Here is a 15,779-nt window from a genome sequence, read left to right as displayed (position 1 = left end):
GCTTGGTTTTCAGAGTCATTACATTAGTCTATGGATGCCACTCTTCTTCTTATCTGGCAAAACTTACAGATATGAGGTAGAGATATACTATTTGCAAATTACTTGGTTGTCTGTAGTTCTTAACAGTAAGCCCAGATATTCCTTAATGTCAAGTAAAAAAAAATAAGTTTTACACTCCAGAAACAGGAAAAGCACTGATATCTGAAACACATTCTTCAAAGGAATCTAAAGTCTGAACACCAAAGTAGGGTTCAGAAAAGAGAGTCAAACCAAGGCATTCCAAGTTCTTAACATAATGGTTTAGTTCAAGAATATTTTATTCCACTCCACAGAAGAACAAAAAATTCAAAAATCAAATGTGCATAAAGGAAAAAAGGGTGTATGATATTTCTGGGTCTTGAAAACCTAATAAAAGTTTATCTACATGAAGATAAAGTGATAAGTTAAAAAAAAAAAAAAACTTGTGAAACTTAAAGTAGTGATACTCTTATCCAATGATCCAGCAATACACTCTTTGGTACTTAGCTAAAGGAACTGAAATTTTATGTCCACACAAAACCTACACACAGATGTTTATGGCAGCATGCAGATATTTATATCAGTGGTTGGCTGGCATCAAGGAGAAAGGAAAGATGAATAAGTGAAGCACAGAGGATTTTTAGGGCAATGAAACAACTTTGTGATGCTATAATGGTGAATACATGTCTTTATACATTTGTCCAAACCCATAGAATGTACAACACTGAGTGAATCCTAATGTAAACTGCAGACTTTGGGTGATAACCATTGATTTATCAGTTGTAATAAATGTACCACTTTGGTGTAGGATGACCAAACAGGAAAGCCTATGCTTACATGGAGGCAGAGTGTATTTGGGAAATCTCTGTACCTTCTAATCAGTCTTGCTGTGAACCAGCAGCTGCTCTGGGAAAAAAAAAAAAAAGTTATTTTTAAAAAATATTAAAGTAGTTCATGATTTTGTTCTCACCAGCAATTATCTACCTTGAACTACCTTGTTCAAAATTCTTTTTTATAAAGTTTTTTCTTTCTCTACTCTCCTCAAAATAAAATCAAATAAAGAGAAAAAAATCAATATTGAAAGGCTTGCAATTTTTTATTTTCTTCATACCACTCTTTCCAAATCATGTTTTTAAAAAAGGCCCACATGTGCAAAATTTTTATGAAAATATTCCCTGCAGATTATAGGGCAAATACCTTGGAATCTGTGTGATCTTTTACCTCTTATCTCAAGTATTAATCTCCTTAGTTTTCTTTCCAAGACAAACAAGTTTTAGTTCAGTTGAGGGAATATAATAAGTAATTCATCCAGGCAGTAATTTCAAACTGTTGAGCTTCTGGCAACTTGCCCCTCCTCACCATTTCTTCAGATCTTCCTCTCCTCCTCCTTTTATCCTCTTCACTCCCACGCACACACAGCCCATCAATAGCCTCCTTAGAAGCAGCGGGTACAAACTGAAATGATAGGAAGGTTTTGAAGATACTCAGGCACAATAATTTGCTTCCTATTTTTAAAAATACATCTGCTAGTAAAACAAATCAAATGTCAGGCAAAGTGGTATAATCAAATGTTGTGTACCTATTTCTGAATAACAAATAAATTTTCCCTCCATAAGGATGAGATATTATTTAGAGGTTTGGAATAAGCTTCACCTCTGCCCCCAAAGCCTTGATCTAGAAATATTGACTGTCTTGGTGAGAAATGCAGACTAACCCCGATGAATTGGTGAGAAATGCAGACTAACCCCGATAGGCCAGACAGAGAGAGTGCCAGGCTGCTCCATAACAGGGAAGACAGTGCCTCTAGGTTTCTTTTCAATGTTCAAGTCACAAGCTAGATCCCTTATGGTCAGCATTATATTTACAAGTTATAGTACTTTAGTCTTCCTTGCTTCCTCTCTGCCTCTTTGGAGTGGAGGAATAGAAATTAATAAATATTAAAATAAATATCATTTTAAAACCCAAGCAAGTAGTAGGAAAATAAATGTTGTTTTATTACATATTTATAAATGTATATTCAAAACTTCAAATTCCAGGTTTCTGTTCATTTTAGAGATGGAGCCACACTAATATTCTTGCAGTCATTTTCAAAAAAAAAAAAGGTGAAAGCTGAAGTCAAGCTCTATGCAGCATTAGAAGAACAAAAAAAAAAAAAAAAGAGAGAGAGAGAATTCCAGAAAAACATCTACTTCTGTTTCATTTAAAGCCTTTGATCACAAGAAACTGCAGAAAATTCTCAAAGAGATGGGAACACCAGACCACCTTACTGCCTCCTGAGAAGTATGCACGGTCAAGAAGCAACAGTTAGAATTGGACATGGAACAATGGAAAGGCTCAAAATTGGGAAAGAAATACATCAAGGCTGTATATTGTCACCCTGTTTATTTAACTCATATGCAGGGTACGTCATGCAAAATGCCAGCCTGGATGAAACAGAAGCTGGAATCAAGATTACTGGGGGAAATAATAACCTCAGATATGCAGATGGCACCACCCTTATGGCAGAAAGCCAAGAGGAACTAAGGAGCCTCTTGATGAAGGTGAAAGAGGAGAGTGAAAAAGCTGGCTTAAAGCTCAACATTCAGAAATCTAAGATCATGGCATCAAGTCCCATCAATTCATGGCAAATATATGGGGAAACAGTGGAAACAGTGACAGACTTTATTTTTGGGGCTCCAAAATCACTGCAGATGGTGACTGCAGCCATGAAATTAAAAGACGCTTGCTCCTTGGAAGAAAAACTATGACAAACATAGACAGCATATTAAAGAGAGACATTACTTTGCTAACAAAGTTTTGTAGAGTCAGTTATGGTTTCTCCAGTAGTCATGTATGGTTGTCAGAGTTGGACTATAAAGAAAGCTGAGCTCCTACAAATTGATGCTTTTGAACTGTGGTGTTGAAGAAGACTCTTGAGAGTCCCTTGGACTGCAAGGAGATCCAAGCAGTCCATCCTAAAGGAAATCAGTCCTGAATATTCATTGGAAGGACTGATGCTGAAGCTGAAACTCCAATACTTTGGCCACCTGATGCAAAGAACAGACTCATTAGAAAATACACTGATGCTGAAAAAGATTGAAGGCAGGAGGAGAAGGGGACAACAGAGGATGAGATGGATGGATGGCATCACCAACTTGATAGACATGAGTTTGAGCAAACTCCAGGAGATGGTGAAAGACAGGGAAGCCTGCTGTGCTACAGTCCATGGGACTGCAAAGAGTCAGCCACTGCTGAGCAACTGAACAACAACAAAATGCAACATGCCTCATGGTGACTGAATGCCATTCCCAAAATAATTCTAGCAAAACCCCATGATCCCAGGTATATCAGTGATAAAGACTCTCTTTTTGACCAAACTCTAGAAGAATAACCTTTAGCATCTTAAGACCTAGGATAACATTGGTCCCTTCTTCAAATCCTGCCTGAGAAAGAATGCAGTGATACATTCTTTCTCTGTCCCTTTAAGATGCACCTCTGCACTTCAAGCCCATTGCACCCAACTCCACCCTCTAGCCTTACACATCCATCTCTCCTGCAGTGGAAACAGGGAGTCCTATCCACTGGATGGCCAGGGAATTCCCTAAGATATAAATCTTCTACCATCCAAATCTATTTCCTCAAGGATCTGGAAGCCATCTCTTGAAATGCATTCAAATACATAACTCTTACCTTGGCTCTCAGTTCCCATGGAAGAGAAAGGGTCTAATTTCAGAGGACACTTTGCTCCAACTTGTATAACCACTTCCTATCATAAATATGCAAGCTTGTTTCTCCTCTGGATAAATACCAATCAGGCAGTTAGTCTAGTTATATGAACCAAATACCCCCTTCACACTCTTAGTGTCCTTCCTTTAGCACACCTTAGTATTTTAAATGTCTCCTGCCTTTTATTTCAGTAGATTTGAGCTCAGGTTACACTGGGTTCTCTCCCTTATTGTAATAGTTATAACAATAAAATCTGCCTTTGTTGCCATTAACTAGTGTACTGCTTTATCTCTGACACCATAAAAGAAACAATAATCACTCTAGGCATTTCAAACAGAAGAAAATTAAATGCAGGTAACTAGGTATTTGCGTTTAGTTGGATATAGCTTTGCATCTCTCCCTTTCTTTTTTCACTTCTTTCTTTAACTATTTGTGAGGCCTCCTCAGATGATCACTTTGCCTCCTTTTTTTTCTTTTTCTTTGGGATGGTTTTGTTCGCTGCCTCCTGTACAATATTATGGACCTCCATTCATAGTTCTTCAGGCACACTGTTTACAAGTTCTAATCCCTTGAATCTTTGTTAACTCCATTGAATATTCATTGGGGATTTGGTTTAAGTCATAAAGGAAAGGTGTATCCAACTAAATGCAGATTTCCAAAGAACAGCATGGAGAGACAAGAAGGCCTTTCAGTGAATGGTGTATAAAACTAGGAGAAAACAAGAGAAGGAGAAAGACTGAAGATCTCTTCAGGAAAATTGAAGATATCAAGGGAACATTTTGCCCAAAGATGGGTGTAAGAAAGGACATAAATGGTAGAGACCTAGTAGATGCTGAAGAGATCAAAAAGAGATGGAGAGAATACATGGAAGAACTCTAAAACAAAAATTCCAAATGAACCAGATTACTTTGATGGTGTGGTCAGCCACCCAGAGCTAGACATCCTGGAGAGTGAAGTAAAGTGGGTATTAAGACGCATTGCTCTTAATAAAGCTAGTGGATGCAACAAAATTCTAGTAGAACTATTAAAAACCCTAAAGGATGATGCCAACAAGATGTTACATTCAATATGTCAGCAAATCTAGAAGACCCAGCAGTGGCCATAGGACTGGAAAAGGTCAATCCTCATCCCAATTCCCAAGAAGGGTAGTACTAAAGAATGTGCTAACCATCAAACAATTGCACTCATCTCCCATGCTAATAAGGTCAGGCTTACAATCTTGCATGCTAGACTTCAGCGTTATGTGAACCAAGAACTTTCAGATGTTCGAACTGGGTTTAGAAAAGGAAGAGGAAACAGAGATTTACCAACATTCACTGGATCATAGAGAAAACTGGGGAATTCCAGAAAAACATCTACTTCTGTTTCATTGACTACACCAAAGCCTTTGACTGTGTGGGTCATAGTAAACGGTGGAAAGCTCTTAAAGAGATAGGAATACCAGACCATCTCACCTGTCACCCGAGAAACCTGTATGTGGGCCAGGAAGCAATTAGTTAAAACCCCATATGGAACAACTTATTGGATCAAGATTGAGAAAGGAAGCTATCTGCTGTCACCCTGTTTGTTTAATCTATACACCGAGCACATCATGAGAAATGCCAGGCTGGATGAGTTACAAGCTGAAATCAAAATAGGTGGGAGAAACTTCAACAGCCTCAGATATCTGAATGATACCACTTTAATGGTAGAAAGCAAAGAGGATCTAAAGAACCTCTTGATAAGTGTGAAGGAGGAGAGTGAAAGAGCTGGCTTAAAGCTAAATATTAAAAAAAAACTAAGATCATGGTATCCAGCCCCATTACTTCATGGCAAATAGAAGGGGAAAATGTGGAAGTAGTGACAGGTTTCCTCTTCTTGGGCTCTAAAATCACTGCAGATGGTGACTGCAGCCATGAAATCAGAAGATGTTTGCTTCTTGACAGGAAAACTATGACAAATCTGGACAGTGTGTTGAAAAGCAGAGATATTACTGTGCCGACAAAGTCTGCATAATCAAGACTATGTTCTTCCCGGTGGTCATGTACAGTTGTGAGAACTGGACTGTAAAGAGGGAAGAGCATAGAAGAATTGGTGCCTGTGAACTGTGGTGCTGAAGAATATTCCTGAGAGTCCCTTGAACAGCAAGGAGATCAAACTAGTTGATCTTAAGCAAAATCAACCCTGAATACCCATTGGAAAGGCTGATGCTGAAGCTGAAACTCCAGTATTTTGATCATCTGATGTGAACAACTGACTCAATGGAAAAGTCCCTGATCCTGGAAAAGATTGAGGGCAGAAGGAGAAAAGGGTGTCAGAGGATGAGATGGCAGGATGGCATCACTGATGCAATGAACATGCAATTGGGCAAACTTCTGGAGATGGTGAGGGACAGAGATTAGGTATTTATATAGTCTTATTGCAAGAACTGGAAAATTAGGGGTAGGATCACTACCTTTGGAGTAGAGAGTATTTTTAAGTGTGACTGAGACTCTATTAATAATTACACTGGTACAGTGGTCATAAATCAGGACTGTTCTAGGCATATATACATGATTAACCTAAAGTCAGATGGCCACTACCATGTCAAGTCACATCAGGTAACAGTATTCAAAATTTTGAAGTTTTTGCTCCTACCGCTATTGTCACAACACTTAAAGTCTCACACCCACAAAGCTAAAGGCTATAAAGGGGAAAGCTAAGGTGAGTCCCCATCAATATTTAGCCAGAGTGTGTTTGTCAGGACAACAGCTTTCTCTTCTTCTGCCTGCTCATTCTGTTTGATGGCTTCTATTCAGCAGAACATGGGTCTTACCTGGACCTCATAGATTTGACTGAGTCTGGAAATGTCATTGATAGTTTTCCAATCTCTTCAGAAAGAAGGAGAACGAAATCTAGGTTTAGAGAACCAATAATCTATCCCACCAAGTATTTGGCCTTGATTTCAGGCTGGAAAAGAAGAATCTGCTGTGTTAGAGTGAAATGGAGCAGGACCTATGGTCCTTGTTCCCCCATGTCCTCAGCCTGCCTTTGGTATGTGGAAAACTTTAGTCAAAGAATAAGTTTAATCAGAAACATGAGAACACATGAAAACAGGAAAACAGTCAAAGGAGAACAAATAATAATAATGTATTCATTAAGCATAGTCAAGGAACTTTAGTTCTTTCTCAAGAGCTATAGATAATATTCTGAGCCATATCCTGTAAACTCATAAACACTATAACACCAGGTGGAAGAAGTTAACTACATGATGACCAGACTGTACCTACAGGAGAAGCTGCTACAATTCTGAGAACTGGACTCAGAGAAATAGGGAAAAAACGGACTCTGGAACTAAAGATTAACTGTACCTAAAACAAGTAAGATCATACTGGTCAAGCCACCAGCAACCAATTTAAAGATGAATGTTAGAGACGACTGCGTTGTTTCTGCAGGTAACCCCTCCCCACTCTGTCTATAAAAGCTCTTACCCCTGCTTGTCAGGGAGGAAGTTGGCCTTTGAACAGATGTCCAGCCTCCCTGACCATCGCCCCCACCACCACCACACAGTTGCCTACATTTGAAACAAAGCAAACTTTCCTTTCCACCAACCTGGCCTGTTTATTGGCTTTTGAGTGGTGAGCAGTCAGACCCCACCCTTTTTCAGTAACACGAGCTCTGAACAGGTGAAGTTTTGAGTTTGCCAAGCTCCATCAAGAACTTGATGGAACAGTAACTGGGCAGCATAACTCAGAATCATTCATTTGTTCCATCCGTTACTAACTGTTGATCCTAATTCTATTCCTGAAGAAGGCAAAGAGAATGAAGTGGGTTTTTTTGCACTAATTCTCTGCTAATAAATTATCAATGCATTAATATTTGGAAAAAGCAGCAGGTAAGGTTGTTTTCTAAAAGTATACTGAAAGTAGCATAAAGGATCAGTGTGGTCAAGAGGAGGATGCCTGAGGACTAATAAATAGAATATTTGTGTTCGGTTTACATTCCAGCTTCTGAATTTATGGTGGAATACTTATTAAATTGGTTATTTGGTTTGTCCTTTGGGAGTGGCTGTGACAGACACAAAGGAATGTCAGGTAGAATCTACCAGGGAACAGGCAGAAGCAGAGGGAGAGAAAAACAGAAAATTACCAAGAGTCAGTAACAAAAAGAGACATAAAGGCCCAAAGAGATACAGTGGGACACACGATGGTGTGATTATCTGAGTCGTGAAGATCTTTTGTGTACCATTCTTCTGTGTATTCTTGCCACCTCTCCTTAATATCTTCTGCTTCTGTTAGGTCCATACCATTTCTGTCCTTTATCGAGCACATCTTTGCATGAAGTGTTCCCTTGGTATCTCTAATTTTCTTGAAGAGATCTCTAGTCTTTCCCATTCTGTTCTTTTCCTCTATTTCTTTGCATTGATCTCTGAGGATGGCTTTCTTATCTCTCCGTGCTATTCTTTGGAACTCTGCATTCAAATGGGAATATGTTTCCTTTTCTCCTTTGCTTTTTGCTTCTCTTCTTTTCACAGCTATTTGTAAGGCCTCCTCAGACAACCATTTTGCCTTTTTGCATTTCCTTTCCATGGGGATGGCCTTGATCCCTGTCTCCTGTACAATGTCACAAACCTCCATCCATAGTTCTTCAGGCACTCTGTCTATCAGATCCAGTCCCTTAAATCTATTTCTCACTTCCACTGTATAATCATAAGGGATCTGATTTAGGTCATACCTGAATGGTCTAGTGGTTTTCCCTACTTTCTTCAACTTAAGTCTGAATTTGGCAATAAGGAGTTCATGATCTGAGCCACAGTCAGCTCCCGGTCTTGACTGTATAGAGCTTCTCCATCTTTGGCTGCGAAGAATATAATCAATCTGATTTTGGTGTTGACCATCTGGTGATGTCCATGTGTAGAGTCTTCTCTTGTGTTGTTGGAAGAGGGTGTTTGCTATGACCAGTGCATTCTCTTGGCAAAACTCTATTAGCCTTTGCCCTGCCTCATTCCGTACTCCAAGGCCAAATTTGCCTGTTACTCTAGGTGTTTCTTGACTTCCTACTTTTGCATTCCAGTCCCCTATAATGAAAAGGACATCTTTTTTGGGTGTTAGTTCTAAAAGGTCTTGTAGGTCTTCATAGAACCATTCAACTTCAGCTTCTTCAGCATTACTGGTTGGGGCATAGTCTTGGATTACCGTGATATTGAATGGTTTGCCTTGGAAACGAACAGAGATCATTCTGTCATTTTTGAGATTGCATCCAAGTACTGTATTTTGGATTCTTTTGTTGACCAAGATTGCTACTCCATTTCTTCTAAGGGATTCCTGCCCACAGTAGTAGATATGATGGTCATCTGAGTTAAATTCACCCATTCCAGTCCATTTTAGTTCACTGATTCCTAGAATGGCGACATTCACTCTTGCCATCTCCTGTTTGACCACTTCTAATTTGCCTTGATTCATGGACCTAACATTCCAGGTACCTATGCAATATTGCTCTTTACAGCATCGGACCTTGCTTCTATCACCAGTCACATCCACAACTGGGTATTGTTTTTGCTTTGGCTCCATCCCTTCATTCTTTCTGGAGTTATTTCTCCACTGATCTCCAGTAGCATATTGGGCACCTACTGACCTGGGGAGTTCCTCTTTCAGTATCCTTTTACCTTTTCATATTGTTCATGGGGTCCTCAAGGCAAGAATACTGAAGTGGTTTGCCATTCCCTTCTCCAGTGGACCACATTCTGTCAGACCTGTCCACCATAACCCGTCCGTCTTGGGTGGCTCCACACGGCATGGCTTAGTTTCATTGAGTTAGACACGGCTGTGGTCCTGCGATCAGATTGGCTCATTTTCTGTGATTATGGTTTCATTGTGTCTGCCCTCTGATGCCCTTTCACAACATCTACCATCTTACTTGGGTTTCTTTTACCTTGGACGTGGGGTATCTCTTCACGGCTGTTCCAGGAAAGTGCAGCCGCTGTTCATTACCTTGGACTAGGGGTATCTCCTCATGGCCGCCCCTCATGACCTTGAATGTGGAGTAGCTCCTCTCATAGGAATACATATATCCCCTCCCTTTTGAAACTCCCTCCCATCTCCCTCCCCATCCCACCCTCTAGGTTGATACAGAGCCCCTGTTTGAGTTTCCTGAGCCATACAGCAAATTCCCGTTGGCTATCTAGTCTACATACGCTAATGTAAGTTTCCATGTTACTCTTTCCATTCATCTCACCCTCTCCTCCCCTCTCTCCATGTCCATAAGTCTATTCTCTATGTCTGTTTCTCCATTGTTGCCCTGTAAATAAATTCTTCAGTACCATTTTTCTAGATTCCATATATGTGTGTTAGAATACAATATTTATCTTTCTCTTTCTGATTCACTTCACTTTGTATAATAGGTTCTAGGTTCATCCACCTCATCAGAACTGACTCAAATGCATTTCTTTTTATGGATGAGTAATATTCCATTGTGTATATATACCAAAACTTCTTTACCCATTCATGTGTAGATGGACATCTAGGTTGCTTCTATGATCTAGCTATTTTAAATAGTTCTATGATGAACAATGGGACACATGTGTCTTTTTCAATTTTGATTTCTTCAGGGTATTTACTTAGGAGTAGAATTTCTGGGTTATATGGTGGTTTTGTTCCTTGTTTTTGAAGGAATCTCCATACCATCTTCCATAGTGGCTGTATCAATTTACAGTCCCACCAATAGTGCAAGAGTGTTCCCTTTTCTCCACACCCTCTCCAGCACTTATTGTTTGTACACTTTTTGTTGACGGTCATTCTGACCACTCTGAGGTGATATCTCATTGTGATTTTGATTTGCATTTCTCCAATAATTAGTTATATTGAGCATTTTTTTCATGTGTTTCTTAGCTATCTGTATGTCTTCTTTGGAGAAATACCTGTTTAGGTCTTTCCCCCACTTTTTGGTTGGGTTGTTTGTTTTTCTGGCGTTGAGTTGTATGAGCTGCTTGTATATTTTGGAAATGAATCCTTTATCAGTTGTTTCATTTGCTATTATTTTCTCCCATTCTGAGGGTTTCCTTTCACCTTGTTTATAGTTTCCTTTGCTGTGAAAAAGCTTTAAAGTTTAATCAGGTCTCACTTGTTTACTGTTGTTTTTATTTCTGTTACTCTAGGAGATGGGTTATAGAGGGTCTTGCTTTGATTTATGTCATCGAGCATTCTGCCTATGTTTTCCTCTAAGAGTTTTATAGTTTCTGGTCTTACATTTAGGTCTTTAATCCATTTTGATTTTATCTTTGTGTATGGTGTTAGGAAGTGCTCTAATTTCATTCTTTCACATGTAGCTGTCCAGTTTTGCAAGTACTGTTTATTGAAGAGGCTGTCTTTGCCCCGTTGTATATTCTTGCCTCCTTTGTCAAAAATAAGGTACCCATAGGTACCTTTCATGGATTTATTTCTGGGCTCTCTATCTTGTTCCATTGGTCTATATTTTTATTTTTGTGTCAGTACCATACTGTCTTGATGACTGTAGCTTTGTAGTATAATCTGAAGTCAAGAAGGTTGATTCCTCCAGCTCCATTCTTCTTTCTCAAGGCTGCTTTGTCTATTCGGGGTCTTTTGTATTTCCATATGAATTGTGAAAATTTTTTTGTTTTAGTTCTGTGAAAAATGCTATTGATAATTTGATAAGGATCGCATTGAATCTGTAGATTGCATTTGGTAGTTATAGGCATCTTCACAATATTGACTCTTCCTACCAAGGAACATGGAATATCTCTCCATCTGTTTATGTCACCTTTGATTTCTTTCATCAGTGTCTTATAATTTTTTGTGTACAGTTCTTTTGTCTCCTTGGGTAAGTTTATTCCTATATATTTAACTCTTTTCATTGCAATGGTGAATGAGATTAAGCCATTAATTTCTCTTTCTGATTTTTCTTTGTTAGTATGAACAAATGCAAGTGTTTCTGTGTTTTGATTTTGTATCCTGCAACTTTGCTAGATTCACTGATTAACTCTAGTAATTTTGTGATACTATCTTTAGGCTTTTCTATGTACAGTATCATGTCATCTGCAAACAGTGAGAGCTTTACTTTTTTTCTGATCTGGATTCCTTTTATTTCTTTTTCTTTGATTGCTGTAGCTAGGACTTTCAGAGCTATGTTGAATAATAGTGGTGAAAGGAGACACCCTTGTCTTGTTCCTGATCATAGGGGAAATGCATTCAGTTTTTCACCATTGAGAATAATATTTGCTGTAGGCTTATCATATATGGCCTTTACTATGTTGAGGTAGGTTCCTGTTTTGCCCATTTTCTGAAGAGTTTTAATCATAAATGGGTGCTGAATTTTGTCAAAGGCTTTTTCTGCATCTACTGAGATTATCATATGTTTTTTATCTTTCAGTTTGTTAATATGGCGTATCACATTGATTGATTTGTGCATATTAAAGAATCCTTGCATCTCTGGAATAAACTCAACTTGATCATGGTCTATGAACTTTTTGATGTGCTGCTGAATTCTGTTTGCTAAAATTTTGTTGAGAATTTTTGCATCTATGTTCATCGGTGATATTGGCCTGCACTTTTTGTGTGTGTGTGTTGTCTTTCTTTGGTTTTGGTATTAGGGTGATGTTGGTCTCGTAGAATGAGGTTGGAAGTGTTCCTTCCTCTGAAAGTTTTTGAAAGAGTTTCAGAAGGATAGGCATTTTGTACAGTTCAGTTCAGTCACTCAGTAGTGTCCGACTCTTTGCGACCCCATGAATCGCAGCACACCAGGCCTCCCTGTCCATCACCAACTCCCGGAGTTTACTCAGAATCATGTCCATCGAGTCAGTGATGCCATCCAGCCATCTCATCCTCTGTCGTCCCCTTCTCCTCCTGCCCTCAATCCCTCCCAGCATCAGGGTCTTTTCCAATGAGTCAACTCTTCACATGAGGTGGCCAAAGTATTGGAGTCTCAGCTTCAACATCAGTCCTTCCAATGAACACCCTTTAGGATCGACTGGTTGGATCTCCTTGCAGTCCAAGGAACTCTCAAGAGTCTTCTCCAACACCACAGTTCAGAGGCATTAATTCTTTGGCACTCAGCTTTATTTATAGTCCAGCTCTCACATCCATACAGGACTACTAGAAAAACCATAACTTTGAATAGACGGACCATTGTTGGCAAAGTAATGTCTCTGATTTTTAATATGCTGTCTATGTTGGTCATAGCTTTTCTTCCAATGAGCAAGTGTCTTTTAATTTCATAGCTGCAGTCACCATCTGCAGTGATTTTGGACCCAAAAGAATAAAGTCTCTCACTGTTTCCACTGTTTCCGCATCTATTTGCCATGAAGTGATGGGACCATATGCCATGATCGTAGTTTTCTGAATGCTGAGTTTTAAGCCAACTTTTTCACTCTCCTCTTTTACTTTCATCAAGAGGTTCTTTAGTTCTTCTTTGCCCTCTGCCATTGGGTAGGGTTATCTGCGTATCTGAGGTTATTGATATTTCTCCTGGCAATCTTTTTTTTTTTTAGGCAACTTAAAACTTTATTGGAGTATAGTTGATTTACAATGTTCTGTTAGTTTCAAGTGTACAGCAAAGTGAATTATTTATACATTACATTTCAGGTGTATAGCAAAGTGAGTCATTTATTCATTACATATATCTACTCTTTTTTAGATTCTTTTCCCATATAGGTCATTACAGGGTATTGAGAAGAGTTCCCTGTGCTACACTGTAGATCCTTATTACTTTTCTTTTTTTAATTAATTAATTTATTTTAATTGGAGGCTTATTACTTTACAATATTGTAGTGGTTTTTGCCATACATCGACATGAATCAGCCACGGGTATACATGTGTTCCCCATCCAGAACCCCCGTCAGACCTCCCTCCACATCCTGTCCCCCAGGGTGATCCCAGTGCACCATCCCTGAGCACCCTGTCTCATGTATCAAACATAGACCGGCGATATGCTTCACATATGATAATATACATGTTTCAGTGCTACCTTCTCAAATCATCCCACCCTCTCCTTCTCCCACAGAGTCCCAAAGACTGTACATCTGTGTCTCTTTTGCTGTCTGGCATATAGAGTCATCATTACCGTCTTTCTAAATTCCATATATATGCATTAGTACACTGTATTGGTGTTTTTCTTTATGACTTACTTCACTCTGTATAATAGGCTCCAGTTTCACCCACTTCATTAGAACGGATTCAAATGCATTCTTTTTAATGGTTGAGTAATATTCCATTGTGTATATGTACCACAGCTTTCTTATCCATTTGTCTGCCAGTGGGCATCTAGGTTGCTTCCATGTCCTGGCTATTGTAAACAGTGCTGCGATGAACATTGTGGTACACATGCTTCTTTCAATTCTGGTTTCCTCAGTGTGTATGCCCAGCAGTGGGATTGCTGGGTTGTATGGCAGTTCTATTTCAAGGTTTTTCAGGAATCTCCTCACTGTTCTCCACAATGGCTGTACTAGTTTGCATTCCCACCAACAGTGTAAGAGGGTTCCCTTTTCGCCACACCTTCTCCAGCATTTATTGTTTGTAGACTTTTTGATAGCAGCCATTCTGATTGGCATGAGATGGTACCTCATTGTTTTTTGATTTGCATTTCTCTGATAGTGAGCAATGTTGAGCATCTTTTCATGTGTTTGTTAGCCATCTGTATGTCTTCTTTGGAGAAATGTCTGTTTAGTTATTTGGCCCATTTTTTGATTGGGTTATTTATTTTTCTGGAATTGAGCTGCAGGAGTTGCTTGTATATTTCTGAGATTAATTATTTGTCAGTTCCTTCATTCTCCTGGCAATCCTGATTCCAGCTTTCCCTTCATCCAGTCCAGCATTTCTCATGATGTATTCTGCATGTAATTTAAATGAGCAGGGTGACAATATACAGCCTTGATACACTCCTTTCCCAATTCAAAATTAGTCTGTTATCCCATGTCCAGTTCTAACTGTTTCTTCTTGACCTGCCTGCAAATTCCTCAGGAGACAGGTTAGGTGATCCAGTAGTCTCATCTCTTGAAAAATTTTCCACAGTTTGTTGAGATCCACACAGTCACAGGATTTGGCATAGTCAATAAAGTAGAAGTAGATGTTTTTCTGGAACTCTCTTGCTTTTTCAATAATCTAACAGATGTTGGTAATTTCATCTCTGGTTCCTGTGCCTTTTCTAAATCTAACTTGAACATCTGGAAACCCACAGTGAAAGTACTGTTGAAGCCTGGCTAGAAGAATTTTGAGCATTGCTTTGCAAATGTGTGAGATGAGTTCAAGTGTGCGGTGGTTTGAACATTCTTTGCCATTGCCTTTCTTTAGGATTGGGATGAAAACTGACCTTTTCAGTCCTTTGGCCACTTCTGAGTTTTCCAGATTTGCTGGCATATTAAGTGCAGCACTCACAGCATCATCTTTTTTTTTTTAGCATCATCTTTTAATATTTTAAATAGCTCAGCTGGAATTCCATCATCTCCACCAGCTTTGTTCTTAGTGATGCTTCCTAAGGCCCACTTGACTTCACATTCCAGGATGTCTGACTCTAGGTGAGTGATCACACCATCTTGGTTATCTAGGCCAAGAAGATCTTTTCTGTATAGCTCTTCTGTGTATTCTTGCCACCTATTCTTAGTATCTTCTGCTTCTGTTAGGTCCATACCATTTCTGTCCTTTATTGTGCCCATCTTTGCGTAAAACGTTCCCTTGTATCTCTAATTTTCTTGAAAAGATCTCTAATCTTTCCCATTCTATTGTTTTCCTCTATCTCTTTGCATTGATAACTTAAGAAGGCTTTGTCATCCCTTCTTGCTATTCTTTGGAACTCTGCATTCAAATGGACATATTTTTCCTTTTCTTCTTTGCCCTTTGCATCTCTTCTTTTCACAGCTATTTGTTAATCTTCCTCAGACATCCATTATGTCTTTTTTATTTCTTTTTCTCGATGATGGTCTTGATCACTGCCTCCTGTACAATGTCACAAACCTCTGTCCATATTTCTTCAGGCACTCTATCAGATCTAATACCTTGAATCTAGTTGTAACTTCCACTGTACAATCATGTGGGATTTGATTTAGATCATACCTGAATAGTCTAGTGGTTTCCCCTACTTTCCTCAATTTA

This window comes from Odocoileus virginianus, chromosome 23 (assembly GCF_023699985.2).
Source record: "Odocoileus virginianus isolate 20LAN1187 ecotype Illinois chromosome 23, Ovbor_1.2, whole genome shotgun sequence".
In the NCBI taxonomy this organism is placed as follows: Eukaryota; Metazoa; Chordata; class Mammalia; order Artiodactyla; family Cervidae; genus Odocoileus; species Odocoileus virginianus.
Note: the sequence above shows the minus strand (reverse complement) of the source record.